The sequence below is a fragment of the Mercenaria mercenaria genome, chromosome 6 (assembly GCF_021730395.1).
Source record: "Mercenaria mercenaria strain notata chromosome 6, MADL_Memer_1, whole genome shotgun sequence".
Lineage (NCBI taxonomy): Eukaryota > Metazoa > Mollusca > Bivalvia > Venerida > Veneridae > Mercenaria > Mercenaria mercenaria.
The window spans coordinates 44,207,736-44,224,750 of record NC_069366.1 but is presented as its reverse complement, the minus strand read 5'-3'; the positions used below and the strand labels follow the sequence as shown (position 1 = coordinate 44,224,750).

At 34.3% G+C, this 17,015-nt stretch overlaps 1 long non-coding RNA gene across 1 annotated transcript; it reads left to right on the top strand.

Moving 5' to 3' along the window:
• Positions 1 to 6,604: 6,604 nt before the first annotated feature.
• LOC123550165 (uncharacterized) lies at positions 6,605 to 16,244 on the top strand. Its single transcript, XR_008371531.1, has 3 exons — positions 6,605 to 6,687; positions 9,256 to 9,363; positions 16,136 to 16,244. It is a non-coding gene; the product is annotated as an uncharacterized LOC123550165 (long non-coding RNA).
• The last annotated feature ends 771 nt before the right edge of the window (positions 16,245 to 17,015 follow it).

Sequence of the window (17,015 nt, the reverse complement as noted above, 5' to 3'; positions counted from 1 at the left end):
ACACCATTCTATATTAGATAAAATTAGTCATTATAGTGTAGCGCATGTGCGCATGAATCACTAAATAAAGGTAATAACTATACAAATGCTACCTGAATAGGTAACAATGTGTTAAGAAAAGGATCGTTGTAACATTTTTTTAATGGTATATTGCTTTTTACACCAAACACTTAGATGAAACATGTACTGTTACTTTAATTATTGGTGAATTACTTTGATTCAATTTAAACTTTAAATCTTTTTTCCGTTTCCGTTTATAGCTCACCAGAGCACGAAGTGCTCAAGGTGAGCTATTGTGACCTGTCATTGTCCGTCGTGCGTCGTCCGTCAACATTTGCCTTGTTAACACTCTAGAGGCCACATTTGTGACTCAATCTTTATAAAACTTAGTCAGAATGTTTGTCTTGACGATATCTAGGTCAAATTTGTAAGTGGGTCATGTAGAGTCAAAACTTAGGTCACTAGGCCAGAGGAAAGGAAAATCTTATTAACACTCTAGAGTCCACAGTTTAAGTTTGAAACTCATGAGAATTGGTCAGACTGTTTGTCTTTATGACTTCTAGGTTAAGTTCGAATCTTGGTCATGTGGGGGAAAAAACTAGGTCACCTGGTCAAATCAAAGGAAACGCTTGTTAACACTCTAGAGTCCACAGTTTAAGTTTGAAACTGCAGTCAAACCTGTGTTAAAGACCACCTCTTAACACAGACCACCTGGCTCTAAAGACCACATGTTTTGTTTCCCATTTCAACATTTACAGTGTATCTTAACCTGTGAATAAAGACCACCTCCCAATAAAGACCACATTCTGGCTCTCCTAAGGGTGGTCTTTATAGACAGGTTTGACTGAGAATTGGTCAGAATGTTTGTCTTGATGACTTCTAGGTCAAGTTCGAATCTGGGTCATATGGGGTCAAAAACTGGGTCACCCGGTCAAATCAAGGGAAAAGTTTGTTAACACTCTAGAGGCCACATTTATTAACTTGAAACTTAGTCAGAATGTTTGTCTTAATGATTTCTAGGTCAAATCCGAAACTGGGTTATGTGGGGTCAAAAACTAGGTCACTAGGCCGGGTCAAAGGAAAAATCTTGTTAACACTGTAGAGTCTACAGTTTAAATTTGAAACTCATGAGAATTGGTCAGAATGTTGTCTTGATGACATCTAGGTCAAGTTCGAATCTGGATCAAGTGAGATCAAAAACTAGGTCACTTGGTCAAATCGAAGGAAAAGTTTGTTAACACTATAGAGGCCAAATTTATGATCCTATCTTCACGCAACTTGGTCAGAATGTTTGTCTTGGTCATTTATGACCCTACCTTCATGAAACTTGGTCAGAATATTTATCTTGATGATTCCTATGCCAAGATTGAAACTGGGTCATATGGGGTCCAAAACTAGGTCACCCGCTCAAATCAAAGGAAAAGTTTGTCAACATTCTAGAGGCCACATTTATGACCCTATCTTCATGAAACTTGGTCAGAATGTTTATCTTGATGATCCCTAGGCCAAGTTTGAATCTGGGTCATGTGGAATCAAAAACTAGGTCACGTGCTCAAATCACATGAAAAGCTTGTTAACACTCTTGAGGCTAGATTTATGATCCCATCTTCATTAAACTTGGTCAGAATGTTTGTCTTGATGATCTCTAGGTCAAGTTTGAAACTGAGTCATGTGGGGTCAGAAACTAGGTCAGTAGACCAGATCAACTCTGGTGAACGATATAGGGCCATCATGGCCCTCTTGTTTGGACAAAGTTCAATGTAGCAACATATTATCAATGAAAGGATAGTCGAAGGTTCATAATGCCTTTGTTTATAATGTGGCTGCCACAGATTTTGTTATAAACAAGAACTATATTAAATTCTTGTAAAATCCTATTTTCGATTAATAATTTTCTCACATAATTATTTGTCAAAAGTTTGTATGTTAGCTGATATGTAGATTATACAATTTAATTCATTGTTTGCGATTACCTCCCTGTATGTATCTTACTAAATAAGTTCATGTGCTATATTGAAAATATTGTTTTTCTAATCATGTAATTATGCATTACATCTATTTGGACCGCTGATTTATGAGTTTTGAACATAAAACTAAAAGCCTTATGGAACTTTAAATTGGCGTTTCCAACCTATGTAGACAAAACTCGTCTGGTAACCCCAGGTGGCAGCTCTCTGGCTGCTAATGAAACCAGTCATACGTATATTATGACGGAAAAATTGTTGAAAAAGACGTTAAACCCGAACACACACACACACACACACACACACACACTTTATTACACACATTTCATGTGAAATTCGACATCATGAAATACCTTTTATTGTTGCTCTTTGCTCTTTATAGTACATTTCTCGATTCAAAGAAACTTACACATAACGTTATGCTACAGTTGATGACAAAACTAAACCGTAACTTTGTTGTTGTGCGTCTTTGAATCATCATGACGTTGTCATTTCTAATTTCTTTGTTTAAGTTCGCTGCTATATGAAAGAGTGAGACGAAGAAAGTATTTCGGTTTGCTTTATTCATTCTATCCTTGGTAAAATACTGTATGCAGAGCCTCGTTACCGCCAAACAGAAACGGATAGTCACATCTTCTTCCACAACCAGTGACAGATTATTATAAGAAGCATGTTAAAAAATTTGTATTTGAGGAAAATGTGTTAATTAAAAAAAAACTGCAAATGCAAACTCGTGCACGCACACACATGCACACTGGGGATCAAATTGTCCGTCTTTAGTTCCTTAGAGAAAATAACTCTTATCTGAAATGGTGCTGAACATCAAGCAACATTATTAGTATATCTACACTAACAAATTACAAACTCGGTGATACAAAATATCGTTAAAGGTATATGATATCAGCACAATGTTGCTGATAATTTTATTTTTATGAGAACTAACAGCCTTTCTTGATTCTTTTTCTCTATGTATATTTTTGTAAACACGAAATGCTTCTTCATTTATTTTGCAGATTCTTTCCTTAAATGTGATGTTGATGAGTACATGGGAAAAAAAGGCTAGCAAGTGCAAAAGTTGTATGAACGTTTGTTCGCAAACAACATCTAAGCAACCACGGGCCTGTAAACTTTACTGTCCCTGTGAGTTGCCTCAGTAATTACTTTGCAGTAACTGATTAAACTGTCTCATTTTATGAATAAGAGGTACAAAAATACCTTCTCGTAAACATTGCTTAAATCTTCAACGTTAATTAAATCAAACGCTGAGTCATTTACACGACATGTTTGATTTTCTATTTTAAAAGGGAAAAAGCAAAACTATGTGCGTAGCAGCAATGATATGAAATATGGTCCTTTGAACTATACTAAGAGTTTTAATTCGTCAAAAAATTGACTTAGATTTTCAAATTATATTATAATTATCGTATACAATTAAAAGGATTACCTGGCTTTTTGATGTCAGTGGCAACATACCTGATTCATGTTAAAGAAATCACACCATTTTAAATATCGGATAAGTATTTGATTGTTAAAATTGGCGTATCTTTTTACATATTGATAAAAGATGCAAAGCCTAAAACAGCCAAACAAAGACATATGAATGTGGTTTCAAATGATTTAAGTGGTAATGAACAAGAGTATAATGTTTTCCAAAGAACAAACAAGTCTGTCGAAACTATGGCGGACAGTGGAGGAAGTACGGAAGGTGGTCGAACAAATGATATTTATTGCAGTTTCGCCGCGGGTGAAAGTAAAACGAAATTGACAATGAACTTAACGTATTGAGCTCTCTAGTGTAATTAATCCTCATGTAACAGGAAATTGAAGAAATTTTGACTAACTTAAAGTATTGTTACGATTGAAATCAATGCAAAAGGCGTACAATTAATTTTGTGGAGGACAGTTAATGCCAAACACCAAAGATGAAATGGAAAAAAAAATGAGGTCATAACTTGGAACTTTGAAGAACTGTTGGGGAGGCATTCTCTGCAAGCTTTTAATAGTGCAGGTTAGATATGGAAAGGGCACGTTGAATTATATTAAGATCAAGCAAGTGCATTAGGCAGGTATTGCAGCAGTTGCCGGAACCAACGTGATGCACATAACGATCAGCCTTGATAAGAATAAGTAACATTAGCAATTAGTAAATGAAAAAGTGTGTAAGATGTTTGAATTGAAAATAGTGTTAATAATGTTTTTCAATTTTGCTGAACTATTCATGCCATAAACATTTTGGATTCTATGTGAAAATTATTCATTCTTTTTGTTTCGGCTTTTAGGATTCCTGTATTTCTTTGTAACCATATTTACTTGTATTAAACCAATTATTCGGCAGCTTATAACATGTCTCGCCTTGTTCAGATATTTAGAAAACAATATAAAACCTTTGATTAATATTATTTTCATGAAGTAGTTCTATTGTTCATGTCATCATGCACGTTTTTGCAGCTTCTTTGTCATATTTATTTTCAGTCGGCATATATTGAGAGACATACCCTAAGCTTTCTTTACACAAGGGGAAACAATCTGTTTATATAGTGAAATTGTTGAGTGATCACCGTTTGTTAATCCTAATCCTGTCCATGTTATATCAGTGCAAAGGAAAAGTAACCTATCTATGTTAAATGCTATGCATGAAAACACTGTCATGCATCAAACAGTCCTGAAATAGATTTCTTTGATTTTCTCATATTTCTAGATATTTTCCCATACTTTGACGCATATACATTGGTACTAGAGATTGTTCTCTTTCCAGCAGTAGCCAGTTTGCATGCTGAAGTCGATTACAAGCAGTTTTTGCAAAGTTTCCCGATTTTAATTAAAGGATTATTCTGGCTTTTATTCTTCTAAAAAGTAGGCGTGTGTTTCTAAAAATCTTTTATTGAAACTATTTAAGTAACAATATCAGACACTGATGCGTATCCAGTCATTTGGGTTTGTGAGAGGCTGTTGAGCAGGCTGCTGCTCTAGGATTCTGGGAACTGTTTGAATTAGGTTAACATCACCTACTCTGGCGTCTTGCAACGTTAAACGCCACATAAAAGTCCATCAAAACTTAGCAAACTACGTTTTCCTCCAACATAAACTTCATGAAAATCAAACAATGGTATAATACAGTTGTACTACATGACGACAGGTGGACAGGTGTGATTCTCAACTTTGTCTGCAAACTTATTCAGTCAATCTCTTTTCAGTATAGTTTTAAAAACATAGATAAATAGCTATCTTCTACTACGTGTTGAAACGACGTCGTGTTAGCTTCTTTCATTCCATAATTTTTTAGACATTAAACACAATGCCTTGGCCTAATATATGTTACTAGCATTTTTTCATGTCAATCATGTATAATTGCCATCATAGAAATATAAAAGAATACTGTTATTCTGTACACGCGTCTTTAATTATTTATCGTTGGAGAAACAGATTAATTTATTTTTTTTGATTTAAAGATGTAACCCTTAAACAGATATTCGATATTTCTCTTACTAGGATAACCGAGTCTTTGAATATCCAAATATAAAAAAATCCGAATATGAGTTTCATGAGCGTTAGTCACGCTTCGTTTGGCACAGAACAATTATCACCTTGATACCCTTATTTATAATGTATATTTCAAAAATATATGCCTTTTGAAAATCTCCTTGGATCAAATATTCAAAATGCATAGACGGGACGTTTTTAAAAGTCCTTTAGTGTACTGAGAGCCTTTTTTTAATGAATTAAATTATTGTTTATATGCAATGTCTTAGTAAATTTCAAATAAAGATGGATGCTCATCCTACACGATTGTATAAGGAATAATTTAAAATCTATATACTAGTGTGTTGATCCACAGACACTTGGGGCTTTGACAAACTTATCTTAGTATTAGTATTGCGTTAGACATATGTATATTTGGTTCCCCTGTTCTGCGTTGTCGATACTTGTGCATGTCAGCCGGGCGCCAAGGACAAATCCAACGGAAAGTTGATGTGGCCAGCGCAAAATCACTGGCATGAGATGAAAATAACGAAGAAATTTGCTGATATTAGGCCATGACATGTAATGATATATATATGGATGGAAAGATTTTCAAGGGCTGAATCGATGGACACCAATACCATGTGTGTTTGTGTCGGATAAAGTTAAATAAAATTGTCCGGAACAAGGTCACTGTATGAACACAATGAGGAGAAATTTGGAATCTTGAGTATATTTAAGCCTGATAGTATATTTTCAAAGGGTATTTTCAAAATGCTACCAGATGCTTAGGAAACATGTTCATGTTCGTCAGATATGTCTGTGTGGTGGTAATATGCAGAACATTGCTGACCAATACTAAGATAAGTTTGTCAAAGCCTCCAGTGTATGTGTATTGATCTGGCCGTGGGACTGTTCGTATCGTAGGAGTAAGGAAAACGAGGGCAATACGAACAGAAGCACAACGATACAAATATTTAGATAAAATTCCTTTTATCATCAATCTGTGTAGAGCCTGCATTTTTCAAACAAAATTCAGTTTCCATTGCAAACAGCTATCAATGATAAAGCCTGTAGTTTGAATAGAAAATATACAGGTAACAAAATGTACATATACTTGTTTGTCATAATAGTCATATAAATAAAATTAAAAAAAACTGAAACAAAATCTCTTGCTTCAGAGTACGGCTAACAGAAAGTTCACCATCGCATGAAACATCGCAGAATTAACAAGACACACAGACTAACACAACTAGTTCTGATGGTAAGTCAACTGCACAAACGATGGGTTTGCACATTATATTGTAAGGATAACGCTTGCATTACGTAAGAAAATCTGCAGAATCTATTAGAATTAGATTGTGGACGAGCATGAGACACGGCATCCGCTTACACAGGAAATAATTACTAGTATGTGATAAGTAAACGCTATTCTAGCCTGTACGATATGTTACAGTAAAAGACCTGTATTTCTGTTCAAAATTTACAGTAAAGATTATTTCAAATTTACAACTATAGATTTTATATAACAACATTGATTTTAAAGCTATAGATTACAATTTACAGCTGTAAAACGACTGTAAAACAGTTCGAATTATGCAAATGAGATACAGCTGTTAACAACTTACAGATGTAAAAATGAAAATAGTTACAGCTGTAAAAATGCCTCATAGTTACAGCTGTAGAAATATTACAGGTGTTGACATTATTTTAAGGGACGAAAAAACCCGGAACATTTAAACCGTTTCCGGACGATAACTTGAGAACACACGAAACATAATAGGCAGGTTGATTATGATCAGCAATCGATCCCTATTGATTTTGAGATCAGTAGGTCAAAGGTCAAGGTCACAGTGACCCGGAACATTTAAACAGTTTCCGGACGATAACTTGAGAACGCACGAAACATAATAGGGAGGATCATCATAAACAGCAATCGACCCCTATTGATTTTGAGATCAGTAGGTCAAAGGTCAAGGTCACAATGACCCGGAACTGTTTAACCGTTTCCGGACAATAACTTGAGAACGCTTGAGGCTAGGATCACGAAACTTGATATCAAGGTTGATCATGACGAGCAAATGACTTCTACTGATTTTGAAGTTATTAGGTCAAAGTTCAAGGTCACAGTGACCTGGAACAGTTAAACCATATCCGGACGATAGCTGGAGAACGCTTTGTCCTAGGATCACGAAACTTAATAAAGGGGTTGGTAATGATCAGCAAATGAACCTTATTGATTTTAAGGTCAGTAGGTCAAAGGTCAAGGTCACAGTGATCCGGAACAGTTAAACGGTTTCTGGATGATAACTTAAGAACGCTTTGACCTAGGATCAAGAAAATCAATAGAGAGGTTGATCATGAGCAGCAAATGATTCAAAATGATTTTGAGGTCAGTAGGTCAAAGGTCAAGATCACAGTGACCCGGAACAGTTAAACCGTTTCCGGACGATAACTTGAGAACGCTTAGGCTCAGAATCACCAAACTTAATAGGGAGGTTGATCATGACCAGCAGATGGTTCCTGTTGATTTTGAGGTCAGTAGGTGAAAGGTCAAGGTTACATTGACCCAGAATAGTAGAAAGTTTTTTGCCTGCCAAATAACTAGAGAGTGCTTTGGTCTAAGATCACATTTTATACAGAGGTCACTTATGACTGGTAAATGACCCATAATTATTGATTTGAGATCAGAAGTCAAATGTCCAGTGCACAGTGACCAAATAATTTCTATTCCTGAATGCATCAAGGGGGGCGGGGGAGGCATTTCGTGTTCTATGAGCTCTTGTTTCTTCTAAACTTATCAGTTTCAAATACAGTTTAGATAGTTAATGCATGTACTTATACATGTTGCGCTTACTCCATTAGGGCTAAAATTCCAATATCTTAGAAGATGTGTGTGTCTGTGTGAACTTCAGTTATATCCCGCCAAGATGCATTTAAAATGGCTGACAATTCTCATGTTTCCCTTCAAAAATGTTTCAGCTGTAATTTTGAGACATGTCCATTTTACAGCTATAACTTTCAACTGTGATTTTTTACAGTTTATTTTTGAGACTTGCATGTTTTACACCTGTAAGTTTCAACAGTATTTCTGGTCATTTTCCACTTACAGGTATTTTACAGCTGCAATTTCAAAATAAAGGTCTTTTTCAGGCGTTTTTACAGTTGTAAAACAGTTGTTAATTTCGTAAAGGAACATAAAGGAGTTAAAATATGTTGATGGTAAGCATTCATTTCCTGTCCATCTTCTTTTAACTATGTGTAATAGGACAGCAGTTTTATTGTTATTTATGTTATTCCCCTTTCAGTAGCTGCCATTATACATTGTATCATCATCGATTCGTCTTTGATCATATGTTTTCCTAGTCATCGATCGGTTTGACTGAAAACCTGGCAAATTGAAGAAGGACAAAAAAGACATCAAAGAACTTCTCACTGGGGTTGTGTGGGTTCAGAAAACAATGAGTCGATGGTGATACAAGATACAGCATGAATTTGTTCAATAAAGCGGATAAACCACTCTATAATTGTTACTGTAATACAACACCGTTTGCGAAGGAAGCTGAAAGCTAAATTAAATCGCTCTCGAGCCCGCTTTCTATGACAAAACAATACTAGTTCCATAGGTAGTGATACATGGTCGTGACACAAGTGATTTTGAACTCACATCTTCCCAGTTCGTTATCTTTCCCACATAACAATCCCACAAGACGTGGACGGATGGCTCATATATGTACAAATGTGATAAAAATATGCTCTTAATATAATATCTTTAGAACGTGTTTCAGATTTTTCCTTTTATATATCTTTCAAAACCATCATATTATTGTAGGGGATGCTTGCAGTTCGAATCCATGCTTGCACGGGACATGCTTTGGAAATGGGACAGAATACCATTGCTTTTGTCTTTCTGGATTCACTTGGACAAATTGCGAAACAAGTAAGTAAAGTAATGTTAAAATGAAGCTTGGTTAATGAAGGGCTCATTTTAAAATCTGATGTATTTGTATTCCTTAAAGTTAAAAGACGCATCTCACCATAGATATAATTTATTGCACAACCATGTATAAGTTAGAAAACGCAAGAAACGCAGAAAGAAGCAAAGAAATTTTTAAAAATGTAAATTGTGTTCACAAATCACATCCATCGTCTGAGGGACACACAATGATACTAACTGGCTACTTTTTAGTTTTTGGCCAGGCAATATTTCAAATTTGTATATTTTGTCTGACATTATTTTGTAACAAATTTGGTTTAGTTTTCTTGAAAAAAAAAGTTTTGATGTTTGTTATTTCAGCTCTAGATGCATGTAGCACTAATCCCTGTCTGAGGGGTATATGCCTCCATCATCACACAGACTATTATTGTGTTTGTCCCTCGGAGTACGCTGGTAAACACTGTGATTCAAGTAAGCACAATATACAACATCAAATAGTGTTTCAAGCGTTTGTTGTTCTTTTACAGCAATCTTTAGTAGTTTTGAATTAAGTACGAAATCTTTTTATAGTTATAACAGCAATTCTTGATATCCTGAAAGTAAGTTTATACAAATCAGTCAGAGCAATATCTGGTCACTGTCATAGAAAATAGCCGTTACTTTTCTCGGGGAGGTGCAATTTACATTTTGTACTTACCCCGTGACCCCAAGATCGAGAGACCGACATTTTTTCCTCTTGACGTTTGTCTACTCAATCTACGATTGGTTATAAGACAAAACATGTATCAACTCAATTTTCTCCTTGTCCAGACATCTCTTCGAATATTTTTTTCACAATGTCAGCATTGCGACTGCGAACTTAAAGGCATATCAACAAAAAATATTTTTGGAACAAACCTCATTCAATCGTTCAATCGGAAAAAAGACAGACGCAAAGATTTTCTGGATATCTGCGAATCAAAAATGGCAATAATCTAGTTAAACATAGTTTATAAAAAGTAGAATGAACAAAAATACGTACTCATTACTCGGGTAACTAGTACAACAAAAGTTTACAAAAAGTACATTCAATCATGAATAAAATGTTTATTTGTAACAATAAATGTGTAGGCTCATTATCAATAAGACAATGTTATCCGGTTTATAACAACTGCACCCAGCCATCTTTATACCCACACATTATTTTGACATCGTTAACGGTCTACGAGAAGTTAACCGTTCTGGATCAAGAAAATTGTAATCAGTGGCACAGCTTTTACACCCTTGTTATCCGGATAATACGAAATGATGTGATAATTCCAAAATGCTACAAACTGGAGGAAATGTCAAACTTGGTATGGACATTGTTTTTGTCTACATTTTCTTATTACTCATTCTGATTGTTTAAAGTATTATAACTGATTCAACATGGTTTAGAAGCTGTACCATTTGCATTAAACAATTTGAATATGGGACATATTGTTCAGTATGGAAAGCCCCAAACAATGTGTACATTTTGCTTTTGAGAATGAGTTTGGCGATTCAAAGCGTTGTCAACCTCATTTAATGGACTTTCGGTAATGAATATCATTTTGTATTATTCAGTTATTATATAAAAATGATATGAACATGTTCAAAAGTTTTTATTTTATATCAAATAACCCACATTGACAAATATATAAGCATATGTAGTAGTCGATGGATACTGACCCAAATGTTCATAGAAATTTCGAAGATAAAGCCCGAAATGCTATGAGGATAATAGCCAATATTGTAATTTGAAATTTTGCATATGCTGTTCTAAAGGTACCAATTGTTGTATATTGAAGAAGTATACTCATAAAATGTGGTAACTAATGGCTGTAGCATGCCCAAGGTAATGTTTTATACACATGGTCAGTACCAGATAGTACCAGATGTTCCTGACACATTTTATCAAAAGGGTAAATGTCTTTATCTTTGTAAAATTCTGTTTAAAAACTCGCTGTCAGAAGGTTCTAAAGCCTATACGCCTGTATCTTTTCTGCTAGATTTTGGTAAAAAATTAAACAAGCCAGTACAGGTAAATTTAACACCTGAATCTAAATGTGCTGAGATTCCACGGGGTGGGGGGCGGGGGTACACCCATATTTAGAAATTAAGTATGCTAGGGGTCTGTTAGCATTTTAAGAGTGTGAAAATAATGGCACTTTAACAGGTCAGTTTTGCTGGAAAATGTTGAAAACTGCTGTGAATTCATAGAAGCTAGTACATTCCCTTAATCCCTTAACTGATAATAGTTTGATATTGTACTGAATAATTCAGTACACTTGTTAACTTTACCATACAAAGTTGTATCCCTACCAAAATTTCATCTGCAATACAAGACTCACATGCCTTTCTATACTGAAATATAAAGAGTTGGTCCCAGTGTATAGGGTAAGATCTACGTTCATAAACCTAATATTTGTTCAATATCCCCTTCCCTCTTCTTCTGTAAGTTGGTGTTATGAATTGTAACTGAGATCATTTTTTGCTTTGTTCCTTGGGCTATAATAACCATGGTATTTTGACTGCTGATCAAAATCTGTGGTATGTTTTGTGGTGTTGAAAATCATGGGCATTTTTGAAGACAGTATTATACGTCTCGTAGATCTTGGTAGATTGGAGATAACCTCCAGCCAAGCTCCAAAAGCCATTTCTAAAGGAGCCAAAGATCTGTATAGGTTGACTGTCGGGTACCCCCCACCAGCACTGAAACAAGCGCCAATATATGGCCATATATTTTCGGCATTCTTTATTGGATCTTTATCCAAAGTCATCATTCGGACTATCTCTGTAATTGTAAGAATTACATTCATGGAAAGAGTATGTTAAAATTTCTTTCCGATAATATATGAGGCAAAAGTCTTAATCTGCGATGGGTTTGATATGCTCTACCTATTAGGTTGCTGTGCCTGTTACCAGTATAACAAGAGCTGTCGGAGGATAGCAACGCTCGACTATTCAACAGCCTTTTCAAATGAATGAATACAAAAGTCGAAAAGGGGCATAATTTTGTTAAAATGGGAAAAAGGTTTATGGAACCTTCACAGTGCTTATCAGTTCATGACTGATACTCATGACTGAGTGTGTGAAGTTTCAATCCTTTCCCATTAGTGGATACTGAAATACCAGCTTACATACAAAAACTTAAAACCAAAAACTGGTAAGTTGAAAAAGGGGCATAATTTTGAAAAAATTGCAAATAGAGTTATGGGACATGCACAGTGCATGTCAAATCATGACAGTGAACAAGTGTGTGAAGTTTCAATCCATTCCCATTAGTGAGAACTGAGATACCAGCTAGCTTACATACAAAACCTTACCCAAACATTTCTAAGTCGAAAAAGAGACATAATTTTGTAAAAAAAAAAAATAGAGTTATAAAACCTGTGCAGTGTAGGTCAGTTTATAGCAGTGAATAAGTGTGTGAAGTTTCAATCCATTCCCACAAGTGGTTACTGAGAAACCAGCTTACATACAAAACCTTAATCAAGAATTTCTAAGTCGAAAAAGGGGCATAATTTTGTAAAAATGCAAAAAAGAGTTTTGGAACCTGTGCAGTGTAGGTCAGTTCATCACAGTGAATAAGTGTGTGAAGTTTCAATCCATTCCCAAAAGTGGTTACTGAGATACCAGCTTACATACAAAACCGCCGACGCCGATGCATGGATGAGTCCAATAGTTCTACTATTCTTTGAATAGTCGAGCTAAAAATCGTTAACAATTCATATCATCATGTTGTTACAAACTCATTCACCAAAACATGTCTACACACAAAACTGGTCAATGTGTAATGGTATGTAAATGAAAGAAGTCAATGACGGCTATTATCCACTTTCAAAGACAACACATGTAGGGCATTATCCATGGTCATTTTCGGCTATTATCCATTTTTCACGCAAGGATCAATATAAACGGTTTTGACATAAAAATGGCAAACGTTAACAACTTATTCTAACACGATCTGCAGCAATTGCTATATAAACATATAGCAAAATCGCCTATACATGAATCTACGATAAAATATGGTTGGCTGTTACATTTCACCCGCTATGATTGTGGCATAAGAGATTCTACTTCAGTTCTATTACATACGAATTATTACAGGGCCAAACGGTTGAAAACAGCATTTCAAAAACACAAAAATGATGAAAAGTCATACTGACTTATGTGTATGACTGTAAAACACGTTTTGATCTCTACGAGCGAATTCAATTAGTTTAATTAAGATTCAGCGGTGACGTCATAAATGTATGACATAAAGTATGACGTCATAATGATGTGACGTCATATAAAGTTAAGCTCGTAACTTGTAACACAGGGTCAAATCGCCTAATTTGATGATTCTCTTCAAAATTAGATTGCGAGCTGTTAGATTACTGATTCATAAATACTTCTCAAAATTCTGATAAAAAGAAACAAATATCCATTGGCTATGCAACTCTTTCTAACCATAGGGGGTAAATTGTAACAGCATATGACCCGAATGACGTATTACGCTGAAAATGTAGTACTGTAAAATGCAAAGTATTTGCGTTGTTAGAATCGAAATAATAAATATGTTCCAATAATTTTATCAATTAATAAAACATGGGCTGTCGTTTGGATGCGAATAATTAAATCACTCGTGCTACGCACTCGTGATTTAATTATTACGCATCCAAACTCCTGCCCATATTTTATTAACTGATAAAATATAGGAACAGATTTATTATTTCTTAACACTAAACTATGTCAGATAGTGAAATGGTAGAGATGTATATACAGTGAATTACAAGCATAAAAAGCAATTCTAAATATTTTTTATGAATTTTCAAACTAAACTTACATGGATTTTGGTAACTATTTAACATACTGTGTATTGCATTCACAAAAATAAAGTAAAATAATTTGAGTTCCATGGAAACAAATCACCATTCGTTCTTTTTTCAACATCTGGTGGTTAAAATCTTTTATCAAGCCACAGCAATTTACCGAAAAACCTGAAATTTTCAGAAGCGTTCATCTGTCATTTTGTAGCATTTTGGAATTATCACAGCATTTCGTATTATCCGGATAACAAGGGTGTTTTAGCAATTTACACTTCACAAATCTTCTCACACAACACTTACTTGTCAATATCCTTTTAGTTTTTGAATTAACAGTTTTGAAATATTCCACACATTAAAAAATATATATTGTTGATCTTTACATCACGATAAAATAATGAATTATATAATTTTATTTATTTTACTGCCTCAGCTCGCAAAATACAGATTGATAATAACTTGCATTCCTTTACGTACATTGTTCCTAATTTAATGTTAATTGGAGTTATCGAAATAGTTTTTGTCTAACTGCATTCTGGAAAAAGATACGCGAGATAATTCTTTACAATTTGACCCTGTTAAGGTAAAAATATTTCGAATGCGAGGTAACCAATCCCAAGACAATTTTGAAAGAATGAATAGAAGGAATAATCGTGTATATTCGACAAGTACTTAATGCAAGATTTCGATTCGTTTGTTATTTCCCAATATAAAATATACTTTCTACATCAGACTTTGAGTATTTGACGATATTCACAATAGTAACCGAGATTGTGTGCGAGTAGTTTCAAATGAAAGAACCTGTATGAGGGTTACATTATACTAATTCAGTTCCTTTATTTCATATAAACAATCAAATCATGAGACCTCATTTTCAGTACTTTAGAGCATTCCAATGATATGAAAACCATATATTGCCAGTTAGTATAACATGACTTCAAATCAAAAATGAAAAATATATCGAGATAATATAAATCTGTTTTGAAAAAACAATACCCTCTGAAAATGCTCCCATAAATTATATGTTCTATTCAGCAATTGCGCGTATGTAAATATTTTCTCAATGAATAAAAATAAAACCTGGAAATTCACAATGAAAGTGGTCTAGATCTTTTTGCAATAGAAATAAGCAAGAAATACTTAATTATACGCCCCACAATTGCCATATTTCAACAACAACAACATCATTTTGGACTACTTTACAGTCAACACTGTAGTTTACAGTCACTTTCTATTTGGTGTAAACAGTCCTCATATCTTCACAAAGATGTAGATCCTTGTTTGTCAAAATATATGCTCAAAAAGTTTAGTTTTCTTTCCAACTATGTCAGAATAACGGTATTATTTTACGTTTATAGTAAGGTTTTCTTTTCATACAACACACGTGTTTGTTTAAGTAATGCAAGAATATGATCTGTTTTGTGCCTTTTGAAAAAATGGGATGCCGTCGTAAAATGAGTAAAATTATAAGATTGTTTCAATTTATTTTACTTGAATTTCTGCATGAGCGGTAACAATATAATTGTCTAAACAAATATAAGATTTCAGACATATACCTCACGCAATACTTAAGATATTGACAGAAAAGTGTTGCGTTAGAAGATTTGTAGTACGTGTTCTATCTTAGTATGCATTTTGTTCTGTTTTATTTCGAGTGTACTTTCGTTACCCTTTCGTTCTGTTGCATAATTAATTTTAATACCTTAAGTATTGTAATTCTAATTTCACATATTCAAATGAAGCCCATATAGATTTATTTTATATTGGAATACTGAAATACCACGTTATGATAAATGTTTTTGATTTTCTTCACAACAGGGGTCAATTGTGCAAGTGGAAATGTATGAACAAGAGTAAAAAATCCTTAAACTCGACTTAAGTACAACGCAAACCAAAAGCTTCTTCTTGATTTTTATCAATATTTTCTTTGTTAAAACTCTATTAAGTACTTTAATATATTTCAGCTATAAACGCATGTAAATCTAATCCGTGTGAGAGAGGCCTTTGCTATCACTATCACACACAATTCCGGTGTGTCTGCCCTCCAGGCTACTCTGGCAATCAATGTGAAATAGGTAAGCCTGTCTGTTTTGTAAGGTAAGAATCGTTCAGTATGACTATCTGTATTTGTAAGATGAGAATTGTTCAATGTGACTGTCGGTATTTGTAAGAAAAAGATTGTTCAACTCGACTGTCTGTACTTGTAAGGTAAGAATCGTTCAACTTGACTGTCGGTATTTGTAAGGTAAGAATCGTTCAACTCGACTGTCGGTATTTGTAAGGTAAAAATTTTTCAAAATGACTAATCTGATTTTCCGTTTCGTTCTTTTTAGTCACCAATTCAATATTCTTATTTTCGTTCTTTTTAATCACCAATTCAATATTCTTATTAAAAGCAAGCGATCTATCTATGTATAAATACTGCATGACGCCCTTGCGAGTATTTTATGCAGGTGCGCGTCAGTGCATAAGAGTTTAAAAGCAGGAATGTACAGGAGAAATAAAGTAATACATAATGTATTTGTGAGAATTTGATCTAATATTTACTTGATTCTAGCATCAGAATGTGCTAAATTGGCCAAAACAAATAGAGAAAAATACTCTTTCTGACTCGTCAGTCGTATTTTAGCAAGATCTTGTTTTAATGAAACAGATAATTGAGATTTGAAAGAGTAGATATAGCGAAAAACAACTCTTATAAAATAAACACATTGAAATGCATGAAGTCCTGAAATAATACCTACTGACTGTTCAATCAAAAGTATTCGTGGGAGACTTATTGCCGTGGATTTCGTTGTAATTGAATTAATCACAAAGTCATATCCCCACGAAATAGCTGTAAGG